The sequence below is a fragment of the Peromyscus californicus genome, unplaced genomic scaffold, assembly GCF_007827085.1.
Source record: "Peromyscus californicus insignis strain IS unplaced genomic scaffold, ASM782708v3 Scaffold_4__1_contigs__length_199733344, whole genome shotgun sequence".
Taxonomy (NCBI): Eukaryota; Metazoa; Chordata; class Mammalia; order Rodentia; family Cricetidae; genus Peromyscus; species Peromyscus californicus.
Genome location: NW_026294562.1, coordinates 75,256,652 through 75,271,170, shown reverse-complemented (window position 1 = coordinate 75,271,170; position 14,519 = coordinate 75,256,652). Strand labels below are relative to the sequence as shown.

Below are 14,519 nucleotides of genomic sequence, written 5' to 3'. Positions count from 1 at the left end.
AAAGTTGTGGTTGGTGTATACTTTGAGTGTGTCTTCCTTAGTTGACTTGCCAGGTACTAAGAGATGGAAACAGTCTTGCTATGGCGTCCTGATGTGGGGCCTTTGGAAGGTGATTAGCATTAGATAAGGTCATCAGGGTAGAGTTGCCTCAGTGGAATCCTGGTGGCTTCAGAGAAAGAGGGAGAGTTCTTTGGTGCAGACCCAGGTCTTCTAGTTCATTCATTACTGTCTCCAGACTCACTCTTATATAGTCGGACTTTGTTTGGACCACTAGTCCCCAAATAATGACACAGAGACTTCTCATTAATTATGAATGTTTGGCCTTAGGCTTGTTCCCAACTAGCTCTCATAACTTAAATTAACCTGTTTATATTCATCTACATTCTGCCACATGGTTCGTTATCTCTCCTCCATATTGTCATCCAACTTGCTCCATGTCTCGCTGGTGAATCCCATGGGCCTCAGATTCTTCCCTGACTTCCTCTCTCCAGAAGTCTCTCCTGTCCTCTCTTGCCTAGCTATTGGCCATTCAGCTCATTATTAAACCAATCAGAAGGTGCCTTTGCAGAGACATATCTCCATAATGTATGAAAAGATCATCCCACAACACTTAGTCCTACTGCCGTCTGCCTACACGAGCCCTCCTCCCACCACACCCTGATTCTTTAGAGATGCTGCCTCTTGGAGTGGACCCATGGTCTCCCTAACTCTTTACCACTGTCCCTCTCAGTCTTCCTATCCCATCTCCATTCCTTTGTGTCACCCACCAACCCACAGCCACCACACTTGCTTAGGATCCAACCTGGGCAACAGCAACCAAAGAACAGAAGACCCACACAACAAAGATGAGACCAGATATCTACACCAAGAAACACTTCAAACCTCCTAACTCCAGAAGCCCAGTGCAAAAACACAAACATGAACATCCAATACAATGAGTCTCCCCCAGAAGCCAGTGATCCTACCGTAATAGGTCCTGAGGAAAGCAATCTAGCTGAAGCACAAGACAGCTGCTGGGGGATTTTTGCTGGTGGGTAGAGGTCACAGTCTCCCACAGCCTGGCAGCTTTCTCTAAGCTCCACAACGTGGAAACCTGCTCCCTCCCCAACAAAGCTTCCTGCTCTCTACCTGCCCTTACCTGGAGGATGTCCCTGGGCCTGGTGGACTGACCTTATATGAAAGCTGTCTCTAAACAAGATGCCTGTCTCTAAAACCAGATGCCTGACTTATCTTTAGCTGGAACCCTGATACAAATCCCTGCTAGAAGGCTCCCTTGCTGGACATACTAGGAGCTTTATGACAGGAGCATGTCTCTTAATGCAGACTAGGTGATGTCCCTGCTCCTGTCCCCAGCCTTTAAAGTGGAGTTGTAACACTTAATGGTCACTTAACGTGGACCCTGCTCACTTGTTTTGGCTCCCTCCCGTCTCGAGGACCTCCGCTGAGGATCCTGAGGAAGAAACTCGGAGCAAACCGCAGACAGTCACTTAAAGTAGCAACTATGTGTCTGTTCAAGGACCTTAAGAGGATGTGAGTGAATGTCTTAATGAAGTCTGTGAAAACACAAACAGTTGAATGAAACAATGAAAACATGCCAAGATATGAAAGTATAATTTGACAAAGAAACAGACTCACTATACAAAACCCAAACTGAAATAAAGCTGGAAATGAAAATGTCAAACAAAAACCTCAGAGGTAAGTCTCACCAACAGAGTACAAAACATGGAAGAGAGAATTCAGGCATTTAAGACAAGGTAAAAAGAATGGACACCTCATTTAAAAAATATTAAATCAAAAAATATTCAGGCACAAAACATCCAGGACATCTGGGACACTATGAAAAGACCAAATCTACACCTAAGAGAGCTAAAGGAAAGAGGAGAAACCCACGTTAAAGACACAGAATATTTTTCTAAAACAAAATCGTAGGAGAACATTTTCCCAACCTAAAGAAGGAGTATCCGTCAAGGTACAAGAAGGCTATGGAATACCAATTAGGACCAGAAAAAAATAATCCCCATGACACATAATAAAACACTACATGTACAGAACAAAGAAAGAATATTAAAAGCTGCAAGGGAAAAAGACCAAGTCACATGGCAGGCCCATTAGAATAACATCTTACTTTGACCACATATTAGGACATAAAACAAGTCTCAACAGATATTAAAAAATTGAAATAAAATGGTGCCTTGTGTCTGACCATCATATTAGTAACTTAAGGATGCACCTGAAAGCTCTAGAATAACGAAAAGAAATAACACAAAATTTTGTGTTTTGATTTGAAATATAATCAAACTCAGGGCTGATATCAATAAATAGAAACAAAAAAAATACAAAGAATCAAGGAAACAAAGAGTTCTTTGAGAAAATAAACAAGACTGACAGATCTTTAGCCAAATTAACCAAAAGATGCAGAGGAAAGATCCATATCTATAAATCTAGGGATAAAAGGAGGCATTACAACAGATGTGGAAGAAATCTGGCGCATCATAAGGACATACTTTAAAAATTGGTATCCCACCAACTTGGAAAATCTAAAAGAAATATATGAAGTTCTTGATGTATACAATCTACCAAAGTTAGATCAAGATCAATTAAGCAATTTAAACACTTATAACCCCTTATAAAATATAAGCTGTGAATAAAATCTCCCATTTTAAAAAAAAAGTCCAGGGCCAGATGGATCCAGTGCAAGATTCTACCAGATTTCAAGGGAGAATTAATGGCAATGCTATGCAGATCAGTCTTCAAAATAGAAGCTTCAAGAACATTTCCTAACTATTTTTACAAAATCGTTATTGCCCTGATACCAAAACTGCACAAAGACCCGACAAAAAGGAAATTATAGACCAATATCCCTATGAACACAGATTTTTTTCTCTTTTTTTTTCTGGAGCTGAGGACCAAACCCAGGGCCCATTGAGCTAAATCCCAACCCCACAGATTTTTTTTTTTGGGGGGGATGCCCTGGAACTCACTTTGTAGACCAGGTGGCCTTGAACTCACAGAGATCTGCCTGCCTCTGCCTCCTGAGTGCTGGGATCAAAGGTGTGCGCCACCACTGCCTGGCTGCAAAAATTCTTTTTTTTTTTTTTTAAATTTAAGAAAAATTTCCACTCATCCTACATATCAACCACAGATCCTCCTCCCACTCCCTACAGCTTCACTCCCAACCCACTCACCATCCCCTCCTCCAAAAGGGCAAGGGCTCCCATGGGGAGTCAGCAAAGCCTGATGCACTTAGTTGAGATAGGACCAAACACCTCCCTGCTGCATCAAGGCTGAGCAAGTTGTCCCACCACAGGTAATGGGCTCCAGAAAACCAGCTCATGCACCAGGGATAGATCCTGATCCCACTGCCAGGGGCCCCTCAAACAGACCTGAATCCAAGAACATGTCAAAAGGATGATCATGTCCACCATGATCAAGTAGGTTTCATCTCAGAGATGCAGGGATGGTTCAGCATACATAAATCCACCACCTAAACACATTGAAAGACAAAAATCACATGATCATCTCACTGGATGCAAAAAAGGCCTTTAATAAAATCCAACACCCCTTCATGATAAAAGTTCTGGTGAGACTAGGGACACAAGGAACATACCTTAGCCCAACAAAGGCAATTTACAGCAAGCCCACAGCCAACATCCACTTAAACAGAGAGAAACTCAAAGCATTTCTACTAAAATCAGAAAGAAGACAATGCTGTCCACTCTCTCCATACCTATTCAGTATAGTACTTGAAGTCTTAGCTAGAACAATAGGACAGCTGAAGGAGATCAAGGGGATATAAATAGGAGAGGAAGAAGTCAAGTATCTTATTTGCAGATGATATGGTTTTATACATAAAAGACCCAAAAAACTCTACCAGGAAACTTCTCCAGCTGATAACACTTTCAGCAAAGTAGCTGGACACAAAATTAACACACAAAACTCAATAGCCCTTCTGTATACAAATGAAAAATGTACTGAAAAAGAAATCAGGAAAATAGTACCTTTCACAATAGCCTTAAAAAAAAAAAACCTTGGGGTAACTCTAACCAAGTAAGTGAAAAGCTTGTATAATAAAAATGTTAAGACATTGAAGAAAGAGACTAAAGAAGACACCAGAAGGTGGGAGGCTCTCCCAGGCTCATGGACTGGTAGAATTAATAGTGTGAAAATGGCCATCCCACCAAAAGCAAGCTACAGATTCAGTGCAATCCCCATCAAAATCCCAACACAATTCTTCACAGAAATTGAAAGGACAATTTCCAGTTTCATGTAGAAAAACAAAAAATAAAAAAAAAGAAAAACAAATTCCCAGGATAGCTAGAGCAATCTTGAATAATAAAAGAACTGCTGGAGGTATCACCATTGCCAATTTCAAGTTGGACTACAGAGCTACAATAATAAAAACAACACGAGATTGGCATAAAAACAGATACGTTGATCAATGGAACTGAAGAACCAGATGTAAGCTACACATCTGTGAACTCATTAATTTTTTAAACAAAGAAGCCATAATTGGAGAAAAGATAGCATTTTCAACAAATGGTGGTGGTCAAACTGAATGGTTATATGTGGAAGAATGTAAGTAGAACCATATTTATCACCCTGCACAAGACTCCAAGTGGACCAAGAACCAGCGTGGATACCCTGAATCTGACAGAAGAGAGAGTGGGGAATAAACTTGTGTTCGTTGGCACAGGAGAAGATTTTCTCAACAGGATACTGATAGCATAGGCTCTAAGGTCAACAATTAATGGGACCTCACGAAACTTAAAAGCTTTGGAACGGCAAAGGACACCATCATTCAGACAAAGTGGCTGGCCACAGAACAGGAAAAGTTCTTTTACAATTATACATCTGACAGAAGGTAGTGTCTAAAATATATGAATAACTAAAAAACTGTATATCAAGAAAACAAATAATCCAATTTAAAAACGGAATGCAGACTAAGAAGAGAATTTTCAAAAGATGAAACACAAATGGCTGAGAAACATCTAGAGAAATTTTCAACATCCTTCACCACCAGGGAAATGCAAATTAAAAACTACTTCGAGATTTCATCTTATCCCAGTCAGAATGGGCAAGATCAATAAAATGAATGACAGTTCGTGCTGATGGAGATGCAGGGAAGGACACTCCTCCATGCTGGTCGAGATGCAGGGAAGGACACTCCTCCATGCTGGTCGAGATGCAGGGAAGGACACTCCTCCATGCTGGTGGAGATGCAGGGAAGGACACTCCTCCATGCTGGTGGAGATGCAGGGAAGGGACACTCCTCCATGCTGGTGGAGATGCAGGGAAGGACACTCCTCCATGCTGGTGGAGATGCAGGGAAGGACACTCCTCCATGCTGGTGGAGATGCAGGGAAGGACACTCCTCCATGCTGGTGGAGATGCAGGGAAGGGACATTCCTCCATGCTGGTTGAGATGCAGGGAAGGACACTCCTCCATGCTGGTCGAGATGCAGGGAAGGACACTCCTCCATGATGATGGGAACTTGTGCATCCACTATGGAAATCAGCGTGGAGCTTCCTCAGGAGCTGGGGCTAGATCTACCTAAAGACTCAGCTATACCACTCTTGGGCATATACTCAAAGGATTCTACATCTTACTGTACAGATACTTGCTTATTCATGTTCATTGCTGCTTTATTCAGAATAGTCAGAAGTTGAAAACAGCCTAGGTGTTTACCAACTGATAAATGAATAATGAAAATGAGGTACGTTTACACAATTGAATATTAGTCAGCTGTTTAAAAAAATGAAATTGTGTAATTTGCTGTTTCATGGATGGTGCTAGAAAAAAAATTATTCTGAATGAGGTAACTTAGACCCCAAAGACAAATATTGTTTGTTTTCTTTTATAAGTGATTTTATTTAGCCTTTAAGTCTTTGCTGTGCATGCTACAATTCATATAACCACAGAGGTTAGGTACTTAGTAAGGGCTAGGGGGAGGTGAGATCTCCCAAGGAAGGGAACACAGAATACATTATTATGGAGAGTCACTGGAATGGAAGGATTACATGGGGAGGGAGGAATATGGGTGAGGGACAGCTAACACTAAGAGCTGTTTGAGGTGCCATATGGAAACCTACAAGTGTAGACACTTCCTACAATATCTACATATGTGAAAACTATCTAAATGGAATCACCAAACAATGTGGGAGACAGTGCCCCAAGTAGAACTTTTTCACCACTAAGTGAAATCAGTGACAGGAATGGGTTACAGCTATCTGAGTCATTGGTCTTAGGTAAGTTTTTTTTATTGCTGTGAAGAGACACCATGACCACGGCAACTCTTACAAATAAAAACATTTAACTGAGGTGGCTCACTAACAGTTCAGAGGTTCAGTCCATTACCATCAGGATGGGGAGCATGGCGGCGTGCAGGCAGATGTGGTGCTGGAACTGAGAGTCCTGCATCTTGACTCAGAGGCAACAGGAAGTTCACTGGCTGTCACACTGAGTGAAGCTTAAGAAAAGAGATCTCAAAGCCCGCCCCCAGAGTGATACACTTCCTCCAACAAGGCCACACCTCCTAGCAGTGCCACTCCCTTTGGGGCCATTTTCCTTCAAACCACCACAGGTACCAAGGAAACCCCAAGATATCTCAGGCTATTGGTAAGGTTTCTCTCCACAAACTGATGGGTAAGCTCTGCTGTTGAAAACAATATTTACATATCTCATCCAACAAGAAGTTGAGCTGGTGCCTAACTGGAGGCTTCACTCCTATTGGCTAGAGTTCACGGTACTAGAAGGTACTCTGTGTGCTGCCAGAAGAAAAGTAATCATCAACTCAGTGACAAACCCTGAAACCTACAAAGGTGATCTGTCTACAAGTGCTGGTGCAATGGTAGCACAAATGTTCTGGGAGTAACCAACCACTGCTTTTCCCACCAACCACTCTTTCATTAGATTTAAGACATACTCCATTAGATGGAATCCATACCTGATACTTCCATGGTAGCCAAGAACCTGAGCCTGGATAGGCCATGGATCTAGGGAAAAACAGAATACTGTTGTTCTGCTAAAGGAACAGAGCAACAAAATGACTTCAAATGACATTCTGCTCTACCCATTGCTGTGGGATGGTCTGTATGTCAAGTGTGTTGCTGATTGGTCAATAAATAAATCACTGATTGGCCAGTGGCCGGGAAGGAAGTATAGGCGGGACAAGGAGGAGAATAAAGCTGGGAAGTGGAAGGCTGAGTCAGAGACACTGCCAGCCGCCACAATGACAAACAGCATGTGAAGATGCTGGTAAGCCACGAACCACGTTGCAAGGGGGGAGGGGGGGCAACACAAAATGAACTCAATGATGTTTTTGTAGATGTTTTGTCTCAAGTTGCTTTGCTGGGCTTTTTGGGGGGAGTCTTATTGGTCCTTTGTTTGTATATTTTGGTTTCCATTGTGGCTTTGTGTGTGTGTGTGTGTGTGTGTGCTTTAGATTTTTGTTGTTGTTGTTGTCTGTATTGTTTGGTTTGTTTTTAAAGAGAGAAAGAAAAGGCTTGCAGTTGGGTGGGTGGGGAGGTGGGGAAAATCTGGGAGGAATTGGGGGAGGGGAAAAGCATAATCTAAATACATTGTATGAAATTTTTCAATAAAAAGAAAATTTAAATCATTTAAAAAATAAGGAAATTTGCAACTTATTGATTAATTAATAAGAGTTTTAGACACTACATCTACATTAAAAGAAGATATTGAAAATAGGAAATTATACTTACCTGGCAGGGGAGATACCATGATCACGAAGGTGGTTTTCCCAGGGCGAGGCTTATCCATTGCACTCCGGATGTGCTGACCCCTGCGATTTCCCCAAATGCGGAAAACTCGACTGCATAATTTGTGGTAGTGGAGGACTGTGTTCGCGCTCTCCCCTGAGGGGGAAAAAAAAAGAAAATAGGAAATTAATATTATATATTTAGAGATTATGTCAGAGCTAAAAATAAATATTGAAAAGTGGAGCTTTTCCCAACTCTTTCCTCTCATCTGTCTCTGGCTTTACACTCTCTTTATTTTCCAGTAAATAAAATTCTGAACATAAAAGGAAACAATTACTTTGGCTTGTTTTAGCACAAAACTTAGGCAAAGAGATCATGTACTACATTTAAAATTTTCACCATAAAAGTGACCCTCTGCTGATTAAGAACATGATCTAATGACCTAATTCTGTCTTGATTTAAGACCAAGCTTTGCTCTTTTTAAATTAAACCTTTCTCACATCTGGAAGGATTAGAGATGTAAAATTTTAATTTGTTTTTTTTTTTTATTTTTTGTCTGGGTGCACCTTGATCTAATTTAATTTTCATGTTCTTTCCCGGTAACTGTTTTCATGTAATTGTAATTTTTGTATTTGTCTTTTTTTGTGGGGGGACACAGGGTCTCTCTATGTAGCCCTGGTTGTCCTGGAACTCATTATGTAGACCAGTCTGGTCTAAAAAGCATATAGATCCACTTGCCTCTGGCTCCCAAGTGCTAGGATTAAAGGCATGTGCCACCATATCTAGCTGTTATATGTCATTTTTTTTTGTAATAAGAAAACAAAACAAAAAAAGAATAACAAAAATCTGTGCTCACTTCATTTATACAATATCTTATTTATTTTGAATATTTTTCATGTGCATGTGGAGAGTCTAGATGTTGATGCCGTGGTCTTTCTTGATTGCTTTCCACCTTATCTTTTTTTTTTTTTTTTTAAAGATTTATTTATTTATTATGTATAAGATATTCTGCCTGCATGCATGCCTGCAGGCCAGAAGAGGGCCCCAGATCTCATTACAGATGGTTGTGAGCCACTGTGTGGTTGCTGGGAATTGAACTCAGGACCCCTGGAAGAGTAGCCAGTGCTCTTAACTGCTGAGCCAGCTCTCCAGCCCTTTCACCTTATCTATTGAGTAGGGTCTCTCATTTGAACTCAGAGCTTGCTGATTCAGCTCTCCTAGTGATCGAGCTCTGGTCTCCTGAGCACTGGGATACAGGTGGACCATGAGGTTCATCCAGCACATTGTGGATGCTGGAGACCTGAATCTGGTCCCTCCGCTTGTGCAACAAGCACTTTACCTTGTGCTATCTCCTCAGCCGCATTATACATTATCCTAGTCAGAGTTTCTATTGCTGTGAAGAGACACCATGACCACGACAACTCTTTTAAAGAACAACATTTGCCGGGCAGTGGTGGCACACGCCTTTAATTCCAGCACTTGGGAGGCAGAGGCAGGTGAATCTCTGTGAGTTCAAGGCCAGCCTGGTCTAGAGTGAGTTCCAGGACAGGCTCCAAAGCTACACAGAGAAACCCTGTCTCGAAAAATCAAAAAAAGGGGAAAACATTTAATTGGGGCTGGATTATAGTTTCAGAGATTTAGTCCATTATCATTATAGTGGGACATGGCGGCACGCAGGCAGACATGGTGCTGGAGAAGGAGCTGAGGGTTCTACATTTTTATCTGCAGGCAACGGGAAGTGAACGGTTTACCACACTGAGCACAGCTTGAGCAAAAGAGACCTCAAAGCCCACCCCCACAGTGACATATTTTTTTCAACAAGGCCACACCTATTCCAACAAAGCCACACCTCCTAATAGTGCCACTCTCTTTGGGAACCCATTTTCTTTTAAACCACCACACACATTAAAGAAAAGCGACTTGTCGTGGTGAATGCAGAGACTCGTGGGTGCCTAAGATGCAGAACATAAGCAGCTGACATAGGCACAGCCCTAAGAAGATCACTTAGATCACCCCTGGGAAGATCAGTTCACCATGCAGAAAAGGGGGCGGGAAGTACGCAAAAGCTGGAGAAAGGCTGCAAAACGCCATTCTCTGGGCTAGACAAACCACTGCAATTGTTAACTGAGCAATCGCAGTTCCATGCACAGGGTCCCATCTACAAGACTGGCCCTCGCTGCCGTTGGTCAAGGAAGGAGAAGAGGCACATGGGACCCCACCCTTGGCCTAGGTTTGTGCTATTTTCAATCCTGGTTACAGAAGCTTGCTTTCTCCCCTCCCCCACCACCCGTGGGTAGTAGGTAGTGAAGAAATTCATAACTGGTCATAGCGATAAGAATAAATGGCGGTTGTGTGCTCAGCCCTAAAAGGTCACTTGCATCACCCCCTCCTCCGACTGTAAGGCTCAAGAAACACTGCAGAAGAGGGAGCAGAAAGAATGCAGGAGGTGGAGGGCAGGGGAGAGTGTGCAAACTGCTGTCTTCTGAACACGAACGTGTCTTGCCTTCATGAACTCATAGCTACTCATAGGACTTGTGAAGGCCTACCCCTAGTTGAGAAGTTATTGGTAGTGGATGGCTGCTGAGGGAGGTGGAGTAATTTTTATTTGGGGGTGTGACTGTTGGTAGGTTGCCCATGATCCAGAGGATGGCCCACACCCATGCGAACGTAGGCTGTACTAATTGAATTTAGTGGACTTTTTTAAATGGGACTCTGAAGGTAGGAGAGAGATATACTGAAGGATGTCCGAGGGAGCAGGAGGGTGACAAAGACAAGTATCTCCCTGGAACTTGCTGGCCAGCCAGCCTAGCTGAATGGGTGAGCTCTGGTTTTTAGAGAGACCCTGTCTCAGAAAACAAGGTGGACCCCTTTTGTTTTATTCAACTAGGCAAAGTGAGACAAGTACAGGGAAGGGAGGTCACAGGATCCCTGTTTGTTAGGCCATCACTGTAAACGTTTGTGACCTCTCTCTTATGAAGCTGCCAGTGACTGACTCCTGAAAGCCATGGATCTTAGCTCCCAACTGTCTGAGGAATTCCTTCGCTCCACTGCACACAGACACAAGTAAAGGAGTTTGTCCATCCACCCCGGGCTCTGACTAGTCCTCAAGATTTCAAATTCCTCTCCAGGATGTCTGGGTCCCATCTCTTGGCTTCGGCATGATGGTATAACACCTCTATCGGGTATATCATGGGAAGGAAATCTCTGTTGATCTGTATGAGTTAGAGTTGTCTTGTCTCTTGGACCTGGTCCCCTATGTTTCCTTCCAATGTAGAAAGGGGGTTGGCTGGGGGGGTCTGATCGTGCTGAGTATGGTGGTGGTGGTAGAAGGGACCTCAACTGGGCAGAAGAGTCAGGATGCTGGACGATCAATGGCACTTCCCAATTTCTGCTTCCTAATTGTCAGTTATATGGAATGATGGTCTCCTTCAAGTCCTGGTACAGAGGTTCTAAGTCTTGTGCCGTGGGCTGGCTGCCCCAGGTGTCTGTGTTGTCTGTGTGTGGAACACCCAGGGACAAAAAAGAAAAGACTCAGAAAAGGTGAAAAGCTTTCTTTTGGGAAGAGTGGGATCCCCAGAGCTGGCAGGCTGTGCAGTGGACTCTGGGCTGGTCTTTTATAGGCCCCTGGAGTCTCCCCTCTTGATCCCTCTCTTTTCTTCCCCAATTCCCTCCTCCCCTCTCCTATCTCCTCAGAAGGATGATTTTTGGCTCCCGGAGATGAATAAAGACAGTGAGATGGCATCCCAGCTCTTTACAGTCTGCTGCTATGTGGGTGTCTTAGTTAGGGTTTTTTGCTGTGAAAAGACACCATGATCACCCCAACTCTTTTTAAAAATTAATTAATTAATTTAATTTATTTATTTATTTTACATCCTGACTACAGCTTCCTCTACCTCCCTCTCACTCCCTTCCCCCTCCTCCCCTCTGAACCCCTCCACCCATCCCTCCTCTGTATTTCCTCAGAAAGGGACAGGCCTCCCTTGTGTATCATCAAAGCATGGCCTATCAAGCTGCCATAAGACCAAGCACCTCCCCCTGTATTCAGTCTGGACAAGGCAGTCCAGCCTGAGGAATGGGTTCCCAAGAGCCAGTCAAAGCACCAGGGACAGCATGCTCCAATCACCAGGAGTCCCACAAATAGACCAAGCTACACAACTGTCTCATATATGCAGAGGGCCGAGGTCAATCCCATGCAGGCTCCCTGCTTGTGACCATGGCTACTCTTATAAATGAAAACATTTAATTGGGGTGGTTCACTTACAGTTTCAGAAGTTCAGTCCATTATCATCATGATGGGGAGCATGATGGTGTGCAGGCAGACGTGGTGCTGGAGTAGTAGCTGAGAGTCCTACATCTTGCAGGAAACAGGAAGTCAACTGAGACACTGGGTGGTATCCTGAGCATAGGGAACTTCAAAGCCTGCCCTCATAGTGACAAACTTTCTCTAACAAGGCCATACCCACCCCAATAAAGCCACACCTCCTAATAGTGCCATTCCTTATGAGATTATAGGGGGACAATTACAAATTCAATCTACCACATTCCACTCCCTGGCCCCTATAAGCTTGTAACAATATCATAACACCAAATGCATTTAGTCCAACTTCAAAAGTCCTCATAGTCTTTCACAGTCTCAACAATGTTTAAAAGTCCAAAGTTCCCCAGCACTCGGGAGGCAGAGCCAGGCGGATCTCTGTGAGTTCGAGGCCAGCCTGGACTACCAAGTGAGTTCCAGGAAAGGCGCAAAGCTACACAGAGAAACCCTGTCTCGAAAAACCAAAAAAAAAAAAAAGTCTAAAGTTCAAAGTCCCTTCTGAGATTCGTGCAATCTCTTAACTGTAATCCTCTATAAAATCAAAACAAAAAACAGATCACATACTTCCAACATATAATGGCACAGGATATACATGATCACTCCAAAGAGTAGGGAAGGGGGCACAGGGGGTGAGTGTGAACATCTCGTTCCTTATTGTTTTCCTTTACCACTTCTTTCTGTCTGCAGGATAGAAATCAGGAGTCTTACAAGACCGTCCAGGGCCTGTGACCGGCTCGCTCTCCCTCCTTCCCCACAGCCTACGCCTCATCTCTTGCCAATCCCACTTCCCACACTGCTGTGTTAACTCTTCATAGGGTACCAGAGAAACAAGCGCCCAGTGAAAATTCACATCACAAACTCAGGAAAAAAATAAGAAAAAACCCTCTAATAAGAATAGCTTGCTGGGCGGTGGTGGCGCACGCCTTTAATCCTAGCACTTGGGAGGCAGAGGCAGGTGGATCTCTGTGAGTTCGAGGCCAGCCTGGTCTATAAGGCTAGTTCCAGGACAGCCAGAGCTGTTACACAGAGAAACTCTGTCTCAAAAAACCAAAACCAAAAAAAAAAAAAAAAAAAAAAAAAAAGAAAGAAAGAAAGAAAAGAAAAACAACAAAAAACAAAAACAAAAAAACCCAAACAAACAAACAACAAACCAAAATCAAAACTATAAAAAAAGAATAGCTTGTGTCCAGTCTTGGCTAGAGCCCAAAGAGAAACTGGCCCTGCATAGAAATTATTTGAGGTTTATGTAGGTCTCGAGTTATAACATATCACAAATGATATTACCTGAATATCTCTTCAAGGTCCCAGCCCCGAGTTACATTCTGAGAAATTAAGCATGTTTTACAGAAACTTAACCATTTTAGACAAAACAGAGACACCGTCAGTATTATCTCTAAAGCAGGTCAAAACAGGGAGATTTATACTGTAAAGGTGTGGTCACAGATGTGGTTGCAAATGCCACAGTTACCTTAGCACCTCAGTTTGTTTTGTTTTGTTTTGTTTTTTTGCCAGCTGCCACTCACTATTCAGGCCATCCTGCTGGCCTGGCACAATTAAGCTTTTCCTGGTAGAGAAATGGGAACCAGAACCTAATGGTTGCTGTGATGTAATGCTGCCTCCCTTCTTTTGACTACCCGATCGAGGTATGTTCTTTGATCTGAGAAAGAGCCTAGTGGCCAGCCGGCTGTGGGCCAGGGCTGTCATCTAAAACAGGGCCTACTTGATGCCGATCTTAATGGACACACCTGGCTGTCACTTCCGAAACGCATTTTTCAGTATTCTCTTATCCTCGGCTGCCTGTAAGACTCAACTCAGGTGCTGCCTCCTTCAGGAAAGCTTCCAGGTTCTCTCAGCCTGAGTAAGACTTCCAGTGGTCTCTGCACAGTGAGCACTTTACGATTAGCACATCTGCTTCTTCACTGATTCCCTTGTTTTCCCCTCTACCTAGCAAAGGGCTCAGATGATCCCCCTTGATCATGCTTGCTGAATAAATGACTAATTCACTGGAATGAATGAATGAATGAATGCCAGTCTGTGCTCCTCACATGGGCCACATCTTTAACTTTTAGCCTAGTCTTCCAGGCCAGAAGTGGAGGGCTCCCACTAGGGTTCTGTAGGACTGGCATCTGTTCCTCCCCCCCTCCTGAGGCTGACTCACACTTGGAGGTCAAGAGGGAAGCTCTGCTGGTACAAAGGGGGGCTGACAGGGATGAGGTAAGCAGGGGATTTGCATCTATCCAGGCAAAAAGTGGGAAGTCACATCCCCCGAGAGCGGCTCTTCTATGGAAGCATGCGGCTGCCCCAGCCCCCTCTCTTCCATCTCAGTTCACTCCTCTGCCCTTCTGAGTCACACTGACGACTTCCCTCGCAGCCTCTCGACTCCTGACCACCTTTTCTTCTCTTCCTCCCTGACTTGGTAGCTGTTTCTCAGGGACCAGTCTCTCGGAACCCTGCTTCTCTTCCAGTCATGAGTACTTGGACAGCCCTT

General features: G+C 43.6%; 1 non-coding gene across 1 annotated transcript; it reads left to right on the top strand.

The window, feature by feature from the left end:
* Positions 1 to 7,711: 7,711 nt before the first annotated feature.
* On the top strand, positions 7,712 to 7,875 carry LOC128095877 (U1 spliceosomal RNA). Its single transcript, XR_008213471.1, has one exon. It is a non-coding gene; the product is annotated as a U1 spliceosomal RNA (small nuclear RNA).
* Positions 7,876 to 14,519: the final 6,644 nt, after the last annotated feature.